This window comes from Hetaerina americana, unplaced genomic scaffold, assembly GCF_022747635.1.
Source record: "Hetaerina americana unplaced genomic scaffold, ioHetAmer1.1.p SCAF_3, whole genome shotgun sequence".
In the NCBI taxonomy this organism is placed as follows: Eukaryota; Metazoa; Arthropoda; class Insecta; order Odonata; family Calopterygidae; genus Hetaerina; species Hetaerina americana.
In genome coordinates this window covers 3832085-3853495 of record NW_027286874.1, presented here as the reverse complement: position 1 = coordinate 3853495, position 21411 = coordinate 3832085, and the positions used below count along the sequence as shown (strand labels likewise).

The following is a 21411-nucleotide window of genomic DNA, read 5'->3' as shown; positions in this document are numbered from 1 at the left end:
GCGAGAGGATCCCTTGGGATTCAAGGAGCATTCCTCTCCCTACAGCTCTCCACCGCCCCGGATTAGCTATCTCCATGGGATAGTTCGGAAATGTCTTCATTCATTCTAGCATCATCATCGGATTTCATCAGTACGCTGACATGTTCGATTTTCAAACATTTAATGTTTTTTTTTGGGTTAACTCGCAATCATCGAGAGAGCAAGGTTTTACTATTAATCCTGAACAAGCTACGGTCCATGAGACAAATGAAGCCAGACCAAATATTTTATTCCTAATATTCAGTGTTGAAGTTAACAACATTCGGTCTGAATTACGAATAATTTCTAAAAATCATAAAAATATTCTCAAGTTACAATATCTTACGCGGTGATACTTTGGAATGGAAAAATAAGGTGTTACACTAATGAATAATTGAACTCATATGGCTGCCGTCCAAATTACAAAGTCACGCACTTCAGAGAATCGATCCTTCTCCCTCTTATCGTCAGTAAAGCACCCCTTAGGTTCTCTGAAGATATTACACTCCAAGACTGAAGACAGTAAAATTAGGTTATTTTATACTAACATGCAAACAAGACAATTACCGGGTTGTATATAGTGATCTCTATTTGGGGGTTGGGAGTCCAAATCAGATCGTTCCTAAATATTTTAAGTCGAAAATACAGCGGAGGAAACGACCAAGACATTATATCTCTCAAACTTGCTTTATGGTGCACAGGGGGTGGGTGTTTGTTGTAGGGGGAACGCGCGGAGAAGACGCGTCGCGTCCCCCCGGTTCAGAGACATCGCCACCCCCAGACCCAAGGCCACGATTCTCCAGACCTGGAGACATTTAGTCGGCAGCCTCCGTATATGGAGGCAGTAGGACTGGTACCCTTGCAGACAGGTAATGTCAGTTGGCAAATGACAAAATTATACGGACATCCTGGGGACAGTTGGAGAGGGTGGACGTCTCGTTTGTTCTCGTGGAAACCGGTTGGGGGGTGAATAGGGGGAGAGGATTTAGGGGGTGGAGGGGGAGAGAAATCCAAGGCCAGAGGGTGGCGAGCCGAGGGGAGTGTGGTGCGTGGCCCGCTCACCTCGGTGCTGTGTCGCCCGTCCAGCGGTCAGTGGGGCGCCGGCGCGCGGGCGTCTCGCTGCTGGTGCTTCCGCCGCCGGTGCACGGTCGCCATGGCCGCTGCCCTCACCGTTGCGACGTCATCGGGAGAAGCCTCCGCTCAGCCGCCTCCCCGGGCAACTGCAACAGAAGGAACAGAGAGACCCGTCAGACCACTCCCGAGGGTGCATCGCGATCACTAGTAGTAATTAAGGAAATAGATGGAATCCAAAATGGATACGAGGCGTTCATTGAAAATCCCCACGACGAGAGAGTATTTTCCGAGGCACTGAAGAAAGAAGAAGGGAACATGTCTCACAGTCACGAAGAGAGCAAAACAGGCAGGGACATTCAGGAAGGCACTTCAGAAGGGTACTCGAGTTCGATTCTTAGGCCGAGGGAATGATTCTGGAATCAGTAGGGCGTCAATCCACTTTTCTTAATGTCATATGCAAAATGATTACGCAATTCATCTTCTCCTGACACTGCTCCCCACATTCAACCTTCGAAAATCGTTCTTATGCTAAGATTAAAACCACAATATACATCGCAGCATAGGGAAAATACGACCGGGAAGCGAAAAACCGCCCTAACTCAATTCGACCAGAATGCTAACCAAAACCCAAGCGCCTCTAGGGTCCAGAATTGAGGCCACCGCATGCTGAGCAGACCACCAGGGTGAAATAATAATTACAAACTCGGCAACTGACAGATTTAAATGTTCCTTTTCTCCCCATGGAAATATGCGTAGCGGCAATAAAAACGGAGGAAAACAAACTAAGGTTTGCGAAGCAAGGACCTTGTTTTCATATCCCTCTCCTTACTTTTCATTGCTCTCGCAAACACTTCATAAAATGCTGTCCGGACGAAAGCACATAATTAGTGGATGGTGCCCTAAATATAATTTCTCCCGCGAGAGAGAGAGAGAAAAAGAAGGGTAGTACCCGTTGAAAAAAGAATGGCAAGAGTATCGGGGGAGGGGGGAGCATGGAATAGGGGAAGTGAGTTGGGGTAATCGCAAAACGAAGAGAGAAAAGCGCCCCGCGGGGATGTTGGTGGGTGGTGTTGACGGGTGCTAATGGCGCGTCGACAGCGGTGGTCACCCGGCAATAACATCAGCTCCACCCCTGCCGACTGCCAACGCGCCGATTTGCGGCCTTCTCTTGGCCCCGCTTCTCTCCTCCTCCCACAACCTTCCTCCCCCACAACTCCACCTCCCCTCCCCTTAGCGCCTGGCGCCAAGAAGAGCCGAGCATCGCCCCCCCACCCCTCCGGAACCCAGCCCCTCCGAGAACCATAGCCATCCATCCCGAGCTGCACGCGGAGTCACGACGACCGCCCAACCCCAACCAACGGCCCAAACTCCCCATACTTTAATTACCAGCGCCGCGTTCGAGCATTTGGGTTATGCCCATTACAAAGATGGGGGAGGGGGAAGTCACGCGTAGGTCACCCATGGTCCTACGCCGCCATGTCATTTAATTTACTACGTGTGCCGTACTAATATAATTTGAGACCACTCTCAAAAGCAACAAAAACAAGTTCGCTTAAGTGTTCCATTTTTTACGAACGCAGCCCAGAGGACTTTTGTCAATTAGATGTGAAAACAACACAAATGATAACTCAAAGGTTAACGAATTAACTCACGCAAGTCTTAACGACAGACTGGACTCAAGTTTTCATATCATTCCATAAATGTATGGGTTATGACGATAAAAAAATCTATGCTGATCTACTATGCTGTGGGAATGGAAAAAATTAGCGCCACCACTCGGAAGGCGTATCCCGTCCACCCCCTCCCCCTTGGTTCGGCCTTCATCCGACCGACCATTCCAGCCGTTTGGTCGTTTTCAGGGTAACACATCTCGTGCCTGGTGGCGCTCCCCCCCTTCCCAACCGACCCTCACGCCTCCTCTTTTATAGACCACCACGTCCAGCCCCTTCCCTGCCTGACACCCACCCGCCCGCAATCCTTGCTCTCACAAGTCCTAATCTCTTTTCTCCCTCATCATCTCCCGTTTACGTTATGATGTCGCCTCGAATCTTTTCCCTCCTCTCACTCCTCACTATTCCCCGGTGCGATATCCAGGGGTTGCTCAGAGCCCTCAGCAAACCCAGGCTCCTTCCCTCCCTTCGGCGAGGTCAAAATGAGGAGGAATGGACGGCGAGTTTTTCGTGGGATGGGCTGTGCGCTGCGGGGAATGTCGCCTCCGGACTTTGACACGCACTCTACGTGTGCTTCACACTACAGGGTAGCGACAGACCCGAATTATTCACCTTGGCATTAATCTTTCACTTCTCGGAGATCCCAATAAATTCGATTCCTTATCACTATTCGGGGTCGCGGTAGTCCAGGGGGTAGAGCGTCGGACTACTGTCCGGAGGACCCGAGTTCGATTCCCGGGCAAGGCACTCTGGGCACCTGCAGCTCCACCCAAGCTTAGTGATTTTACTGGTACCAGATCTTCCTGGGCAACCATAACCTGCACAGGGAAAGGAACTGGCCCCCCTACCCTGATGTGTGAATTTCACAGGCCGTTGGGCTTAGTACTGGATGATCTCTACCATCACCTATCCAACCGACCTTCGGTTTGATTACCATTTTTTCATCACAATTCGATTCGATTACTTACGATTCGATTAGACTACTTACGTCGTCATTTTGGCACTTACAAGCAAAGAGTCGTCATGGTTAATTTATCCGTTCTTGGAAACGACTGAAGTTTCGAATGATGAAATGATAATTTGAAATATGAAAGGTGGATATGTGCTACACGTAAAATCGCTTTTCTTATAAAATGAAGATGTAAATAACAAGTATCAACAAAAAAGTTTTCAAATGAAACACTTGCTTACGACACACTTACTTGCAATTATCTTATAAGGGATGTTTTAAAAAATTCCCAACTGTAGAAATATTACTTGAGGAATGATCAATTACCTAAAACAAAATCTGTGATTTTCAAAATAAAAAAAATATACGAAGGGGAATATTAGAGCTTCTCCGAAAAGAACAATTTTAATATTTGGTTTCTTTGGAGCTCACCAACTTTCGATAACATTAATATGCTGGGAGTATTTTTTTCGAAAGTTACAGGGTTACGTAGGAGAGTGAGACCGATTCAAAAAAGATTAAGGAAAAAAATCACAAGTACACATTTCGTTAGCAGAATTGATAGGTTCGAGTTAGGCTTCGGTTCAGAACCCTGTTTGCGAGCATCTACCATCTGCCCGATAACTGCAAACCTATCAACTGCAAACATCCCCTTGTTATCGATTCAAACCTTATCTACCCCTTTCCGAGCTTTGAGGTGAAGTAGACAACATATGCCGACAAATAGCGAGTACCAATCCAATCACAATGTGCTCATAGCAGTCAATAAGTACGAAGTCGATGAACTCCTCGATGGACGACAGGCAAATCTCCTGCGACCATATCACGGAAATTACACGCATGGAATCCAAACAGCGCACACCGTCAATATAGGATATTTGATCACGCGCGACACGCTGGCGGAAGAAAGCAGTTACCCAGACTGATGATAACTTCATACATTTCCCGATTAATGTAAAGAGAAAGTACTAATTACAGAAGGATCATACTCATTACAGTTTATGGGAGACTCGAAAAACGAGTTATTAGAATTCATTCATACGCAAAGGAATCAGCAGTACATGATGCGTGTCAAAAGGGTTGAAATGCATAAACAAATACCAAAAGAGCGAATTAAAACTTAATTTAAGACACGGAGTGAGAATTCCATTTCTTCGATGGTTTCCATAAATTGAAATAAAATAGGAAGTAGATAAAGAGCTGGCCGAGAAATATAAACACCCGACTTTACCATAATCTCCTCGAGCTAGGAATATGTGTCGGTTGAGTGAGACGATTAAGGAAGGTTCGTGCGACCCAACAACTTGAGTTTAAATCAACCGCTTGGAACTAATAGAAGTGCAACAACCGATAGAAGACACAAACACCAAGACAAAAATTAAACACCTTTACAGACACGGGCGATGACTCCATCTGCAGGGCAGCAATTTACTCGCTAATGTATCTACGACGAACTTTTCGATTTAAAAAAGTTAGAGTAAGAGGGCATCCAGCATGTCAAAATTACAGGTAGCCTCTGGTACGGGGTACCACAGGTAACCGTCGATGTTTATGGTGAAAATGCCACAACAATGAGTCCCCATTTTAAGCATGTCAAAATTAAAGGTAGCCTCTGGTACGGGGTACCACAGGTAACCGTCGATGTTTATGGTGAAAATGCCACAACAATGAGTCCCCATTTTAATCAACTCACATCGAAGTTACGTAGCAGAAAACACATAAGTTTGGTTAAGGGTGCCAAAAGTTTCAATTATCGTACAGAGCAAAGTCAGAGATTATCAAATATAAGTAAGGTTGATTGTTTAGGTTTCCGTCAAGATTGCAAAATTTCACTGCACTTCTATCATTTCCTAACCAGAAGTTAATACGTGAATCGTTAAACGGTCAAAATAAAACAAAAAGAGTAACAAAAATAATTAGCGACTCTGCCTACTTCGCCTGAAGATCACGTTTCAGGCCCGACTTCATGTAGAACTGTAAAATATGAGGCTGATTTAAATCAAACAGCTCCTCGATAAACAATATTATGTAATTGAAAAGAATTAAACCCGATGATCTTTAATTTGTTCAATATTTTGGTAGTAATTCGGTTTAAGTACAAATTATTAAAATGAAGATTAACATACATATATTTCGAAAGAAAATGTCTCCACACTTATTCATTACGCGTTGCTATGGATACAAAACTTGTACTTTGGAAGCATTGGATAAATAAAGAATTGCGCAATGGAAATACGCCTAGTGAAAGAGGAGGAAAATGAAGGTAATATTTAAAATCGGGTAAATAATTAAATTCTATGAATATTGTGGACAGAAATAAGTCTTTGGAAAGTACTGCAAGGAAAAAGTCCACTGGCTATACCTTGAGCAATGACACTCCTCCTGATGGAAATTTGAAACTCTATGAAGGGTTGTGGACCCCGGAAGAAATACTGCATGGAATTACGTCGTGCTCTAAGGGACTCCAGAAATCTATAAATAAGTTTCGAGTTCCGACGCTTAAGGTTTTCTAATAGCACGTGCACGAAAACCCTCTGAATCAAGAAATTTTGTCTTTCATGCTTTAATTGTGGCAGGAAAGGCTCTCGCAACAGCACCAATAGTACGTGATTCTGGCACAGATTAATTCCTTTTCCATTTTCCTTGTAGTTCAATTTTTACAATTTGAGTTAAATTCCAACAACTATGATAACGTAAGCTAGCAGGCCGTCAAAAATCGGATCGGTCAGAGTGGATTTTCATTAGTCTGAGGTGTGCAGAGCTGACGAAATGACGTTCCGACGGCTGGAGAGAAGTACGGGGCGGAGGGAAAGAGAGAGAGAGCGGGGCCTCTTATGAAGCCCACGGCGATGCACTACACCTCGCACCAATACACGATGAGCATACAGAGTGCTTCGGCGGTCTGCTAAGCCTCAGGCTTGACGGTACGTATCCTTGCTCGTGAGTTCAACTCGGGAGAAACACATCGTGACGGGGAACACTGGGGATGCACTGATCACGAAAGAAATGGACTGAGAGTAGAAACGCCGCGGGGGTCAGCAACGCACGAGAACGAAGAGAACCCGGCCAAAATTTAATTTTGGGTTCACTTTCTTGAAAAGGGAGACGGGCAGACGGCCGGCTGTGACATTAATGATGGTTAAGATTAATGAAGTGAAATCAAGAAGACTCTTTTAAGTAACAAACGTCGACTCATGCTCCTTTCTCGTATCCGCGCAGTCATCTCGACACACACGCACGATTTCAGGCATTCAAGAGGTTTTTTTCGTAAACACGCGTTAACTTTTTGTAATGAGGATGGCAGCCCAAGATAAAATATACCTTTTGGACATTATTAATTAATAAAAGTTAGTGCTTTCGTGAAGTTTCGAATGAACTCGCACTAAATGGAAATTCCAAACGCAACGCAAACGATCGCCACAGTCATACGTCCCGCACAATCCCTTTGGCAATATTCAACCCCTCTCTCTCTTTTCCTCCAGAGCCACACGCCAGGGTGTCTATAACAACAGGAATGACAACATAACATGGATATTTTCCAAGATTATTCGGGTCTCCCACCGGGTCCACGTTCGTAGGTTTGCCGACGTTTCGATGGCCGAGTCGTCCATCGTCTTCAGGGCATCCATCGTCGTCATCGAGTCGTCCATCGTCTTCATGCCCTGAAGACGATGGACGACTCGGCCATCGAAACGTCGGCAAACCTACGAACGTGGACCCGGTGGGAGACCCGAATAATCTTGGAAAACATTATTCGCCGGGAAAGTACCAGATCATTCATAACATGGATATATTTGAATAATATGAATCGTAATTTATAGAAAGATAATTCGATATTAATTTCGAAATTTCGTTTAAGACAGGGATTTCACGATTTATATCAGAAGATGTCAGCCATACCAAATACACTCACGACAACGGCAAGGTTTGCATTTAAAAATATTTATTCGTCCAGTCATCTATTTACTATAAATTATTCCCACAGGCTTAACCGTGTGGAATGGCGACACTGATGGTGATAGGGCAACTAATAATTTCAACACATTTTTATTTTTTCGGTCGATTTCCACGACAGTTTTAATGTACAATCTAGTTATTATTTTATCGTGCGAGGAAATTGAGGTTTTGTTGGTATTTACATCTTCATTTTCAGAGATCATCTTGATTAATTACAATCGTGCAGAAAAATGACGTTTGCAACAATATTACCGTAAATTACGGACAAAAATACACTATCGATGTATGATTAGTACGAATTCCTGCATAGGGCAGTAATAGCTTTTGTTTACATAAGTTCGCCTGAAAACTAATAATCCGCGAGTTTATTTCTCAACGATTACTAATATCACACTGATGTCCTTTCCAGGTTCAATTAACTGTTCCTACAGAGGCTACCATTTTTTTAAGCTTCCGATGTTTTTCAAATGTTCCAATTCACCATTAATTGCAAATTCTTCCGTCAAAACCAGTCTGTGGACAATTCAAATCACATTAACTAACAATTCAGCCTCGTTATGTTAGCATATATGCATGTTGAAAATTTAAATCAAATTTATCTTTTTTTTCATCTTATTCTTCTGACCCGAATTATTCCCCATGCCTGTTCCCGCTTCACTTTCACCATCTGGTCCTGGGTCTTCTGATTCCGGATGGCTTACATCCTATTGTTCCCTGGGAAATCTGTTTTTGGAATCCGTATTATGTTTCTTTCATTTTGGAATTGTATTGGAACGGTTTGAACAACTATTTTACTGATCGGAGGAATGCCATTTCCGATATGTTTTAGAGCCTTCGGCCTCGCTGTAAAGTATTATTATCCATACAGAAATGTGGAAACTGTCATTACTTTATCAAATTGTATTAGAGTTTCTCTTCTTGTCCTACCTTTTAAGGATATGGATCTTCTTATCGTCCCATATATTTTCTGGAAAACGTTAATTTTATTTGTTTAATAAGTCTATGTCTCCTTTACAGGTTATGCCACATCCGAAATATAGGAAACGTGATAAATATTCTAGTTTGTAATCTTCGATGGCACTGTTTTTTATCGGGTCGTTTCCTATGAGTGCCATTATTTTTCGTTTTTGCTATCGACATTTTTAGGACATATACGTGTCTCTCAGCTGTTGTAGTTTGTGTACCAATGTAGTTGATGCAGTTTGCAATTTATATTCTCTATCTTGCATAATTCGGGTGACAGATCTTCCTAGGAAATCATAACCAGCACCGGGAAAGGAACTGGCCCCCCTACCCTGATGTGTGAATTTCACACGCCGCATAGAGCTTAGTACTGGGTGAACTCTACCATCACCTACCAAACCGACCTTCGGGTTAATTACTGTGTTTATGGTTTTTATCTTGTATCATGGCATGGCTCTTTGCCAACAGTATTGTGTTTAAGTACTCCGTGGGTTCCAATTTAATGCCGGGAGCTATGCGGTTTTCCTTCTATTCTCTTAAAAGGTCATTCATGCAAAGGCAAAACAATGTTGGGGATACACTGGAACCTTGCTTAACACTTTGGTTCATAAGAATTTCCTGCTAGCTCTTTTCCCGTAAAAACTATGGTTTGGTAATTTTATCTGGGCTCGGTGTTATTGTAATTGAACGTTCAGAATTCCCTTTTTTATCCATTATTAACCATTGCACGTTTCAGTTAACACTTTTCATAATCAATTAGGGTGATTTTTAACAATCATCTAGGTGCCTCTCTGGGTTAAATTATCTCCGTCTGCTTCGACGTAAAAAACATCATTTACGTAAGATATTCCCTGCCGATCTTATTTCTCCTCGTAAAATATAATGAATGTAATCAAATGAAACACACGGACCCGTGACAGACATGAAAATGTTGTTCAATAATAAATAAAATTTGCACTCATACCAGAGCATGATAATTTGAAAGTGATGTTGCTAAGTGAAATTCTCTCGACACAATTCGATATTTTCAATGTTTCGTGTTGCATTCCCATGAGATCCACAGCAATGCCTTTGACGTCGCGGCGATTGAAACGGTGATGCCTTTTATTTCCCAATGTTTCAGTTGCCTGTAACCCTCACCAATCCTCTGCTCTCCTAAAATACATTCGATTTTCCATCATAGGCATTCCTTTGACATTAACTGATCTCATATTTATTCAAGAGCTTCCAATATTCGCGGTCCCAAAGGTATCTCACTTAGGCCGCGTGCATTTAAAAATGTATAATATTAGAGCTTCCCAACATTCAGATACGAAAGTCTCCAGCAGCACATTACCAATTAACAGAGAATTTCTGCCATGTCACCAATTTTGTTTTTGAAATGCTATCGAGTGTGCTGCGCTTCCAAATTTGCAGCGGATATGTTATAAAAATTAAAATAATTACGCATATCGACTAAATCCATAGCGGCAGGAAGAATGATCCTTCTGTCCACCATGTGACATTTATTCATTCGCCAGATATGACACTAATTATGATGCGAATTGAGCTTGAATACTTAACTGGTCTAATGATGCATTTAAACTCAGTTCAACCTTTCATATCATGCAAAATTTTATTAAATACTCGTTTTAATAGCATTTCATGCTCTGATGTCATAATCATTCCATGCTAGAACGTAGTCAAAAAAACCCTTCGACGTCATTACATCTTGATTTGCATGATTGCAATAAACAAAACTATACGTTTAAAAAAAAATCATTCGCATTTTCCATACGCCATTTTAATTACATTAACCTTCTTGCGAGTTGAAATTCACGAATCCTAACGGACGAGTTCGAGTTAACGCTATTTGTACAGTTGCAATAAATAATGGCGATTTTTCACTTAGGAAATATTTTCAAAGGACCTTCAAAAGGGTTAAGTTACGAGTAAACGTTTCTCTCGATACAACAAAAACGATCTAATTCGGATTTATATTTAAATTTATTCTGAAAGTGGCGTGGACAGTAATTCCAAAGCAAGCATAAGTCTTTCATTGTGATCACGATACAGTTTCGTGGAAAGAAATATAATATTCGAGAAACTATTCATCCACATCTACATGGTATCTTACAAGTCATAGATAGGGTTTATCTCCATACCGGGCATGCAATATTAACTATCGAAATGACACATCAATGACGTCAACGATGGTTAAATCGCATTGGAAGAAATGAAACGAGCGCATCGATTCAGTCAGAGTCGCAATCTATTGGTGACTCTGAAGAGGGAATGTCCGTCCCAGAAGCGTGAATTCCACAAGGCGCGGATCTCAGCACCAGGTGAACTCTCCTACCCTCGCCCTATCAAACCGACTTTCCCACGAACCACTAGCGGCAGTAGCAATGATGATCCAATTCAGCAGGGAGTCATTTACACTTGGCGATCAAAGGTTGGCCCCCCATAAGCGAAGGAAATGACCGGGAACTACGAAAGGAGAGTCCAAATAGGGGCGACTGCAGAGGTGGAATCATGAGCGGAGGAATGAGAGCGAAGGGCAGCATCGTCTCGGGGACGAAGGGCGGGGCCGGGTGCGGGGGAGCGACGCCGCGCGGAGGACGGAGGAGGCGGCGGCTGCGCGGGAGGAGAGGGGTCAGGGAGGGGAGGGGACATACGGGAGGGGGGGCGGAATTGGCGAAGAGGAGGAGAACAAGATGGCACACAACCCGCCAATTCACGCTAAGGATAGCCAGGGTCACAATGGCGGTTGAGTGGAGACATAAGGCGGTGGGGAGCAATTCCCACCCGACATAAAGGGTTAATGCCGAAAGGGAGAGGAGAGAGGCAATGCGGAATAAAAGTTGGAAGGAGCAAGTAAGAATGACTCCTGGGCAAAATATTCGGCGGCGGGCGGTGAATGGGGTTGATGAGTGTCCGCCATCAAAACAAATATCTTCGAAGGAAAACGAGAATTTTAATAAAAACCAACAATCATCTCCCCGAAAATTCTTGATGTCACTCTCTACGGCTATTTCTTCGAGAGAATAAAAGTGCTACGAGCACGCATGTGGTTTAAAATAATTCAGGATCTGTAACTTCAAATTCAATTACTATGGTACAATTTGGATTAATGAAACAGACATAAATATTAATTGTTGGGACAAGGGAGGGGTGAAAGATGGATGTAAGAAAGGTGTAAAAATACATTCTGTTCGCGTAAAAGACCAAAGGTCTTTTACGCGAACGCTATCAGATTAAGTATTATTTTACAGATCGCTTCCTTTCCTGAGTTAATCCACATTACATCCCAATATGAAAGGTTCCCAAATCCTTTCCACATATCTTTCCTTAAGGACCTTATCAACAACACCCTCTTGTTAAAAGTTTCTTTACCCGACCCAATTCCATTCCAAAGGCCCTTGGTGATATGACTACTTTCGTCTTAAACCTTTACTTAATAGCTGAAGTGTTCTAATCAACCTAGTCCACATTGATGTCCTGCTAATGTGATGTTTTACTTAGAATTTTCTCGAAAATGCCATTACCTTAGTCGAAAATGAAGAACATTCAATCAATTTTACTGCCATTTCTCAAACATTGGTCTTGCAATCTGCTCAGTCCCATGGACACTTCAGTATTTACGTGGTGGAAGGACCCCTGAGCATTTATAGCTCAAAAAATACCTGATAGCATGCAATAAAGACATTTATAGTCAATGTACAGCTTTTTATCGTAAAGGATATTAGCGGGTAATATAGTAATTCGCAGCTGAGTTTTTTTAGATTTCAGAATTCAACACGTGGAGTTTGGTGAAAAGGAACTATGATTTGTAGTTATTTTACTTAAAATTAACAGTAATATCTATCTAATGTGATTACGCCCTGAGAGTTATTTCTTTAATCACGAAATATTGAGACATAATTTTCCTGGGGCAGGCTTCAATCTGTCTGTCAATATAAAAAATGTTCAACAACACTGGTCTATTAGATCAATGCAAATGTTAAGTATTACTAGGTAAAGTAAGAGTGACAGTCATGAATCATCCTTTATAAAGGGTTCTACATTCGCGGAGAGATGCGAAAGTAAGATGCCTCTCATAAAGTGAACTTTACGAGATCGCCGTACCATGTTCAAGTAATGCGAAGAGCAAGAATATCCTATGCGCATTGAGTGCATGCTAATATATTTGCTAATATAGTCGCGACTGCTTATCGGCATTATCGGGGGTGTAACTCAGTGGTAGAGTGTCTGCTTCGCATGCTGAAAGTCCTGGGTTCAAATCCCAGCACCTCCACATATTTTTTACATCTTGATTTTCACTTAATTGGCACAATACCGCAAAACATTATTGCTCAAAATTAGAATTAAAAATCTATAAATTTTTCAATGGAATGCAGAAGTTTTTTTGTGAAGAAATTCCACCAAAAACGCACTAACTCACCAATCAGTGCAAGTTTCTGCCCCTAATGTTTCCGTACCGTTCCGGTTTCATGGGTGCATTTCTCGATTTCTCCGCGATCTCATCTTTTAACGGCACTAATGCAAATATCGAGTTATTTCCACTTGCGTGATTAAACTCCTTTCCCTCCATTTCATTTGCTTACTTTAATTATTACTTCTAAACCGTGTGCAAAGGGAATGTGACGGAAATGTAACTCACTGTGTAAAATTTATTTATATACTTGAGTGGATACGAAAGTCATTCAAATGGCAACCATTCTTTCTCGCGCGAGCGCTTCCTTCTCATGGAAGTTCAAAATATAAAAGGTGGCAATGCTCTCATCCAATTGGCTTTCTATGGATCGAATAGGTGCAAAGTGGAGTGTGATGCGATCTTGCGACGAAGAACCAGTAGGCGAGGCCTCCTGGAGTGCAGTAAAGCTAAAGCTTTCCACCAAGGGCCTTGCCTTCGTCTCCAATGAGCACCGGAACGTCGGCACTTGGAGCAATTTCTGGCGAAGAGCAAAAGAAAACTGCACATACAAGCAAGTACAAGTTCATTCAACAATCGCTTTTCTTCGGGCGAACCCATTCCTCTCAATAAATTTTAAGGGGGCAGTATTCTGAATAAATTCCTCTCTGATATTCAACCGAGTCGACGTCTCTATCTCCGCCAACGTTTCAATGGTCGAATAGCGCATCATCTTCAGTGCATCCGGATTGGTTACAATATTCTCTTTTGGATAATTATTCGGGGCAGTGTTCTTTTTGATTAACTTTAAACGGATCGAGTAGGAGCAAAGTCGAGTATGCATCAGGGGCAGGAAAAATAAAACAAGTCAGAATTCATTTGCGTATTTTTAATCTCGCAAAAGAATTAATGCAATTATGACATGCATTCAATTGTACTGATACAACTTTCAAGGTAGTTTGCAAGGTAAACTCCAAGGCGGAAATAATCAGTTTTATTGCTCCCTGGAAGGCCTCGCATCCTTCTTATTCATCGCAAGAGAGTGACTAAAATGACGCTGCGCGTGGTTATCGAAATTAAATAATAAGCCTATGGAATAATCTAGTCTCTCTCGTCAGGTGTCCATCGTCTCTCAGTTCAGGAGGATCTATTAAGTGATGAAAGGAGGTTGGGAGGGGGAATATTTCCCAAGTTTTGTGAACACACACGCAGATGCAACAATGTATACATCAATCGTTTATCAACTAATGGCCTGTTTTTTGTATTTTGACATCGATCAGCCAATCGGCTCGTTTTATTAGAATAGCATGAGGGAACACGGAGATAAGCGAAAGTATACGATATCGTATTTCCTTTGAGACAAAGATTCAGTCGTTCAACGCTTTAAAAAATGAGAACTGTGGATTTTATAAAACAAGGAGGCGTTTTCGAGTCAAGAGCAAACGACGTCACTTGCTTCCCTCCCACTCATCCTCAGCAGCCGGTGACTCCCCGAGGATGGCAGATTCGAGTGCCTCCCCCTCCGATGTAATTGCGATTTTCCATCAAAAATTAATTAAAGCGGGTGGGTGGTAGAACTATAAGGTGGAACTAATGGGGAAACTATGAGGGGAGTCCGTCGGAGACGAAGACAACGGGCGAGATTAAGACTTTAAGCAGGAAGGTACTTCTACTTGTCCTGCATGGTACCACGCAAACCACCGTATGGTAAGGGGTGATCAAATACCAGGCATGCAACATCTAAAATTAAATTTTCTTTAAATTTTTAGTTACAATATGTATTTAAAATAAATAAAATGGCGTTGATCAAGATAAATAAATGTACATGCATTACGTTATCTAAGTGAGATGTACATCTGTAAACATATGAGAAGCACTGTTAGTGACAAGAAGGACAATAAGCTAAGATTAGATGAAATGTGGACAACATACTAGGACACTTGGAATGAAAAATACAATTTCCCCACTTGTGCGGTCGGATACAGTTATTCCGACCCCTTATCGTACGTGGAAAATTGACACCTTAAAACTACAACTCGTATCTGCACCGCATTTCATCTCTCTAATCTTATAGTCATGGCCTCGCCTACCGTATTACGATGGGGCTAATAATACACTTTCAAAATCATCGCTACAAAGATCTACTTCTAACTTCAGAAATAGATTTAATCCGTAATGAAACCTTCGCTCCTTGAGTGACTTCCAACCAAGTTCGTCTAATACGAGGGTCATCCGGAAAGTAGTACCCGTTCGTGCCGCATGAAGTGCTGACGACGCGAGTAGCCGCTGGACGAGGTCAGATAGCTTCAGTGGCTTGTCTGCCTTCTCTGAGCCAAGTTGCGTGACGCTAGCATTGCCTGTGTTGTTTCTGTGATTGTTTACAATGTTTAAAAAAATTGAGAACGCCGCCAGTTGTGAAGTGAGGGCAGTGATTAAATTCCTCAATGCAAGAAACGTTCGCCCATGTGATATTCATCGCCAATTAAAGGAGGTGTATGGAGACAATGTAATGGACGAGTCGTCTGTTCGGCGGTGGTGTCGCAACTTCAACATGGGGAGGGGGAACACACACGACGATGAGCGTTCGGAGAGACCGTCTGTCATTACAGACCAACTGGTGAGCTCAGTTGACGAATTCGTGAGGAACGATCGGCGCGTCACAATTGATGACATCTGTGAGCATTTTCCCAATGTTTCTCGAACAATTGTTCATGAAATTGTTAAACACCATCTGCATTATGCAAAAATTTGTGCAAGATGGGTCCCTCGCGTATCTCAATGAGCTGGCGGCGAAGGACTATGCAGCAGGAATAAGGAAACTTGTCACACGTTATGACAAATGCCCTAATTTGCTTGGAGATTATGTTGAGAAGTAGTTTAAAGTATCCTCTTTCAAATAAAATTTTTTATGTTTGTTAATATTTACTTTTGTGTCTTTATTTCACGAACGGGTACTACTTTCCGGATGACCCTCGTATTCTTGTAACGCTACTAAGTTTGGAGGACGCTAAAATCCTATTCGGCCAATCACTTTACGAGCATGTCGTATATTCATTCCCCCGACGTTTCTCCCGAGTGCTCAGAGGCTGACTGGACGTTTTTTTTGTGGACAATCACTTACTCATACTGCCACTGTGGCATCGTCGAGGCTAGTCCGGCTTTTGGAGTGAGATTCCAACCAAGGCCTGCACACGCGCGATGGACCACGCCTGCCACTAACTGATCTCACGCCTAAAATGAACACAGGTCTCATCCAGGCTTCCCTCTTCCCGATTTCTCATACGATAGTCCCGACTCGCGTCTCATATATTCGACTTTTTTTTAACCTGGCCCTTTTCCCCATTTTTTACGAAGTTTTGAAGAAAACATTGGGGTAATTTTCCTGATTTTTTCCAGACAGCGTGATCACACACGGATGTCTTTTTCACTAGGCACCAAAATGGGAACCGCACGTTTACGGCAAACGTCCACAGATGAGATCGGCTGGATAACACTCTCGGAATAAAAACTGTCGTTTGTATTTTCTTCCATCTTGAATATTTCTAAAATTTGTACGGTTATGCCCACTTCTTTAAAAAAATAAAATACGAGCTGACTTTAACAACTTTAGCACCAGGAGGTGCTCGAATGAACGTTTCAGACCACGTAAAATACTTGGGGGTCACCATCGCATCCGATCTTAAAAGTCTAAAACACATACGAACTATTTGCGGAGAAACCCTAAACAGTCACTACAAGATCTGGACCTTAGTACAAGCACATATATGCGAGCAAGATAATCCCCATGGTAAAGATGTGTGAAACTGTGTGGTTTTGCACCAGGCATAGGAGATATAATTCAGCCCCCAATTATACATGCGGGATAGATAATTGCCACAAAACAAGAGATATAATAGACTGCCCAATGGATAGATTGAAGAATTCGTTCATTCCGCGTACTCTTCGTGAAAACAACTCGTAGGGGAACCACCACGAGGGAAATGGGTAGGCACAGACGAAAATAGGAACGTAAAGGTTACTTTCCCCCTCAACTCACTTCACGGATGGCGTCCTAACTAACGCCCCAGCACCACGCTCACTTGTGCCAGGGGGTGGTTTGCCTAGTAAATAAAGTTGTAGATCTAATTAATTTGTGAATCGTCTGTCCTGCATGAGTAGAATGCTACTGGTGACGCCATTGCAATTGAGTTCGTCATTTCTAATGGGTTTCCTTATTTGCCTTTATAGTGCAGTCAGTGGTGTAGTTATTAATATTATAGCATTCGTAATATGTATAACGGATGTCCCATGAATGATGCCCGGCCCTTAAACGCGTCTTTTAGGTGGGTCACGGGGGGCAAAGTGTGTGTGGATGTATAATGCAGTAGGTGAGGTATAGTTGGTGCCACTCGAGTCGTCTCGCAGGATGTAACGCAGATGTATGTAGAAAGCTCCGGCACTGCGATTTGCGCTGCAGCGACACGGTTGGTTGTGAGCCAAGAGAATTATTGGTTTGGTGGGATTAGCTTATTGATTCTGGGGATGCAGCCCTCGAAAGCTTCGAAAACATTCTCCCCTCCCCCCCATCCCCATTACCTATGCCATCGATGGGACGAGCGACTCTCGCGGCAACTGTCACGGAAATATCTCGCAGCGGACGGCAGTTCCTGAGGGTCATCATCGCTATCGGCTATCGCCGAAGAGAGCCGTCATCAGTGTCGGGAAAATTATCCGCTCGTGAGCCAGCCATACACCGGCCCTCGAACGCAAAGGCGACGCCGCGGAAGCCACCGCCTGCACATACATAATTATCATTCCCTGCCATCTCGTCGACTTCGGAGGCCCTTGCGTAAATAAATGCATCGATTTATAAGTCCGATGGCTCGTGTGATACCGCATTGCGACGTCATGTCGCCCGGTCATGAGATACATGGAAATAAATTTGGACTGCGACATTCAATTCCCAATACCGACGACGATCGATAAAGAAAATATCGAGGTGATGGAAGTAAATATATCGCCTATCTATGCAGTGGCCTATGAGCCAACGGCCGGCGGTGGCAACCTTTGGAAATTGAGGCGAAATTATTTGGGATTATTCTGGTGAGAGTTTTTATCAAGTAATTAGATGAATAAAGTTAGATAAAAATAACATAAAGTTAGAAAAAATTCTTAGAAGACCCGCTATAATTAAGAAATAATATTATGGGATGAGAGTCAGGCTGGCCGCGTCAGTTGAAACTCCATGATCGGAGTCCCTCCCAAACACGCAGAGAGCAGGCGAGCGAGACTGAAGACTTTCGAAATGGTAGCCGACACTTTTTTTATTCTGACGCACAGAAGGAAAATTATCTGATACCCACGCCAAATTGGTCGAATAGATCGGGTGGATAAAATAAGCGAGAGAAGGAGAGATCCAACGCTGATAGATTCGCGTGCTTTTCCTTCCTTCGCACGATTTACGATCACAACCGGAACAAGATTAGGTGCACGCCGAATTTGAAACGCTCAAAATTATTATCTGTAATCCCACGAACCATTCCCCTTATCTATGATTATTTAATTAAGACCGGTGCCCCACCACTTCATCCTATCGGATCTCCAGAGTAACAAACATATGTAGAGGCACAGCAGCCTGCAGGCGCAAAGGTATTCAGAAAAATTCACTCTGTCAGACAGAGAAATTACAAGTTGCCGACTTAGACATTATCTATACTTTAAATAATAACATTAACAAGAACTCCATGGTAATTTAGGAGTAAAAACTCAAATCAACCCTTAAAAGGCTTAGCAAAGAGTTTTAATGCGAAAGTAATTGGAAGTAAAGTTTGATGCAGACGATTTTAACATACTCCATTTTGCCAAATATTTAAATATACAGGTATATGTGTATAAATATACCTCTATATGCTGATATTAATGTAGGAACTGAGTTGAATATTTGAACAAAACAAAGGACAATACATTTTCAATAAATTCTACTCCACTTGACTAGAATTCATATGATCAGCATCATCTGAGATATTTCCTGATAACTCTTCTGCAAATACTTTAGGATTTAATTATAGAACACCAAGATCAAAAACGATGTAAAAAAGAGAGATATGTACGAGGAATTACAATACTGCTTCCATAGATTGTGAAGCACAGCTGTGGGAAGAGACAAAGAATAATTTTGGAAATTTTTCGCATTTCTTAAATCAATAAACTAAGCAAACGGCAAGGGAGTAGCAGCAAATTACCTTTCCAGATAACGTGGAATAATTCGCGACCAAAGAGAAATAATGGTTATTTTTGTCATAAAGACAGAATTTGCTAACTGGGACAGAAGAAGCTATTAATTCAAAAGGTCTATATGCGATCTTAAAACGCGAGTTACAAGATTCAGTTATCAGCATTGAAGAAGAAATCAAGAGTGGCGATATTAAAGGACGTTGAATGCTTTCTTTGAGATCACGCGATCAGCAGTTAAGGAGTTCATATCAGGTATATTTAAAAAAGGAACCTAGGTGTTAAAACGCGAAAACTTGGATACCTTTATAAGGATTCAAAGGGTCTTATGTCAAGCCAAAATGAAAAACAAAAAACCCTTCTCAAGAGGAACAAATTATGTAACTGGAAATTATAAACTACTTAAAATTAAGAGAGTCTTTCGGAAGGCATTCGTGGGTTTTAAATAATAATCCTACGAAACCATTCGGATGATATTAATCCAACAGCACTCTGATCTTGTGCCAGGGAGATTCTCGGTAAAAGTTAATCAAAATAAAACTCACTGAAAGGAAAAAGGAAAAAAGCAACCAGCTGTTTAGAAAAGGTCAAATTATTAAATTCATTCTCTCTAAGGTATTTTACAAAATGCCTCAGAAAAAATGAACCTCCATACCTTCCTGATGTCATTATTAATCGAGGTCTGCACTTAATACTTCACACTTCGGCGCAGAACACGTACTGAGAACAGTTTACTTTATCTAAATACTTATCGCCACTTGAACAAAGATTTAACGTTTTGTCTAGAGGCCATATTTACACCTACATCGACGCAATATTCCATGAAATGTCGCAAGGGTTCGTGGGGGGGGGGTCAGCCATGTATGTACAATTGTGAGTTCGATTATGAATAAGTAGTAATTCACTTAATTCTTACACTCACCTGCCTATGTACATACATAGTGCAATCATCCGTGAGTTTGAATAATACATTAAAACTTGGTCGTTTAATAACCATTCCCCGGTGATTGGGTTTAATCTTAATATGATTGTACATCGTACCAAGGAAAAACGAGTACTTCTGTCTATGAGGGTGTCTCTCTTATTTTATCCCTGATATAATACGCGCAATGAATTAGTTGGAAACATGATAGAAGGGAAGATCCAGCGAGGAAGACCAAGAGGCAAGTGCATAGGACAAATTAAGGACATGAAACTGAAGCTATCAGGGGGTGAGGGAATCAATACTGAATAGAGCAGAACGAATGATTGCAGTGAACAAATCGTAAGATTGAAATACCGATGACGATAATCCAACAGTGATGTGTTAAATGTTTAAGAAATATAAAACGTAACGCTCAGTCCCAATGCCTTGGAAGTGGCCAGTGTAATGCCAATAAAAGCGTCAACCGTCAATTAACGTCACGGAGATTTACGGTGCATCTAACTCACATCGTCCAGTCCTTCGAGCGAGGCACGACGAGGACAGGGCGAGCAGACGGGGCAATGGATTCCCTCGGCGTCACCAAGACACTCCATTATCCCTCCCCCCCTTCCCCACAACAACCCACTTGGATTCGTTTGCTCCCCCCGTAGAGAGAGACTCCCATCTTCGTTTCTCCCACATTCCCATCACGCAATTAAATTCATCTCGGAATCATTATTCACAGAGATAGAAGATCTTTCTCAAATGTTATCTATTTCCTTAATCAAAAAATGCTCCAACGGTTCCAAAATAATTGCTCAACTTCCAAACATGACCGAAAAAAATGAAAGAACACCTCTCTATCACTTTCCTACATTACATTTTTCTCACAACTCGTCTATGTGAGTCCAAGTTTCGACGAGCAGACCCGCATATTCTTCCTGTGCGTAAATTGTGCCTCAAATGTTTTGAATTTCACGTCCCTAAATTAATCAATCGACTTTCATTGTTTCCTTGGTCTAAGATTACATTTAATTTTCAGCGCCCCTGTGAGTTAAAAAAAAACATCTCCATACCCACGCCATCCCCTGCGAGACTACTTAAATGGGGGTCGAGTGGGATGAGGAATAGACCACCATCTTTTGATATGTAATTGGTAATGAGTGAATGGGTAATGTGATTCGTATTAATGCGCACATTGGAGCGCACGAATTATAAGAATATGCGGGTCCGCCTTGGGGGCGACTTGTGTTCATTAGCAAACACAATGAGC

The 21411-nt window shown here is 42.2% G+C and overlaps 1 protein-coding gene and 1 non-coding gene across 2 annotated transcripts in view; one reads left to right on the top strand and one right to left on the bottom strand.

Annotated features, from left to right (window-relative positions):
- Positions 1-21411, bottom strand: part of LOC139691047 (uncharacterized) — a 146953-nt gene that overhangs the window by 57601 nt on the left and 67941 nt on the right. Inside the window, exon 2 of the mRNA XM_071588772.1 lies at positions 1081-1238. The gene's annotated coding sequence lies outside the window, so the exon portion shown is untranslated. The remainder of the gene's footprint in view (positions 1-1080; positions 1239-21411) is intronic.
- Positions 12836-12907, top strand: TRNAA-CGC (transfer RNA alanine (anticodon CGC)). The gene has a single exon. It is a non-coding gene; the product is annotated as a tRNA-Ala (tRNA).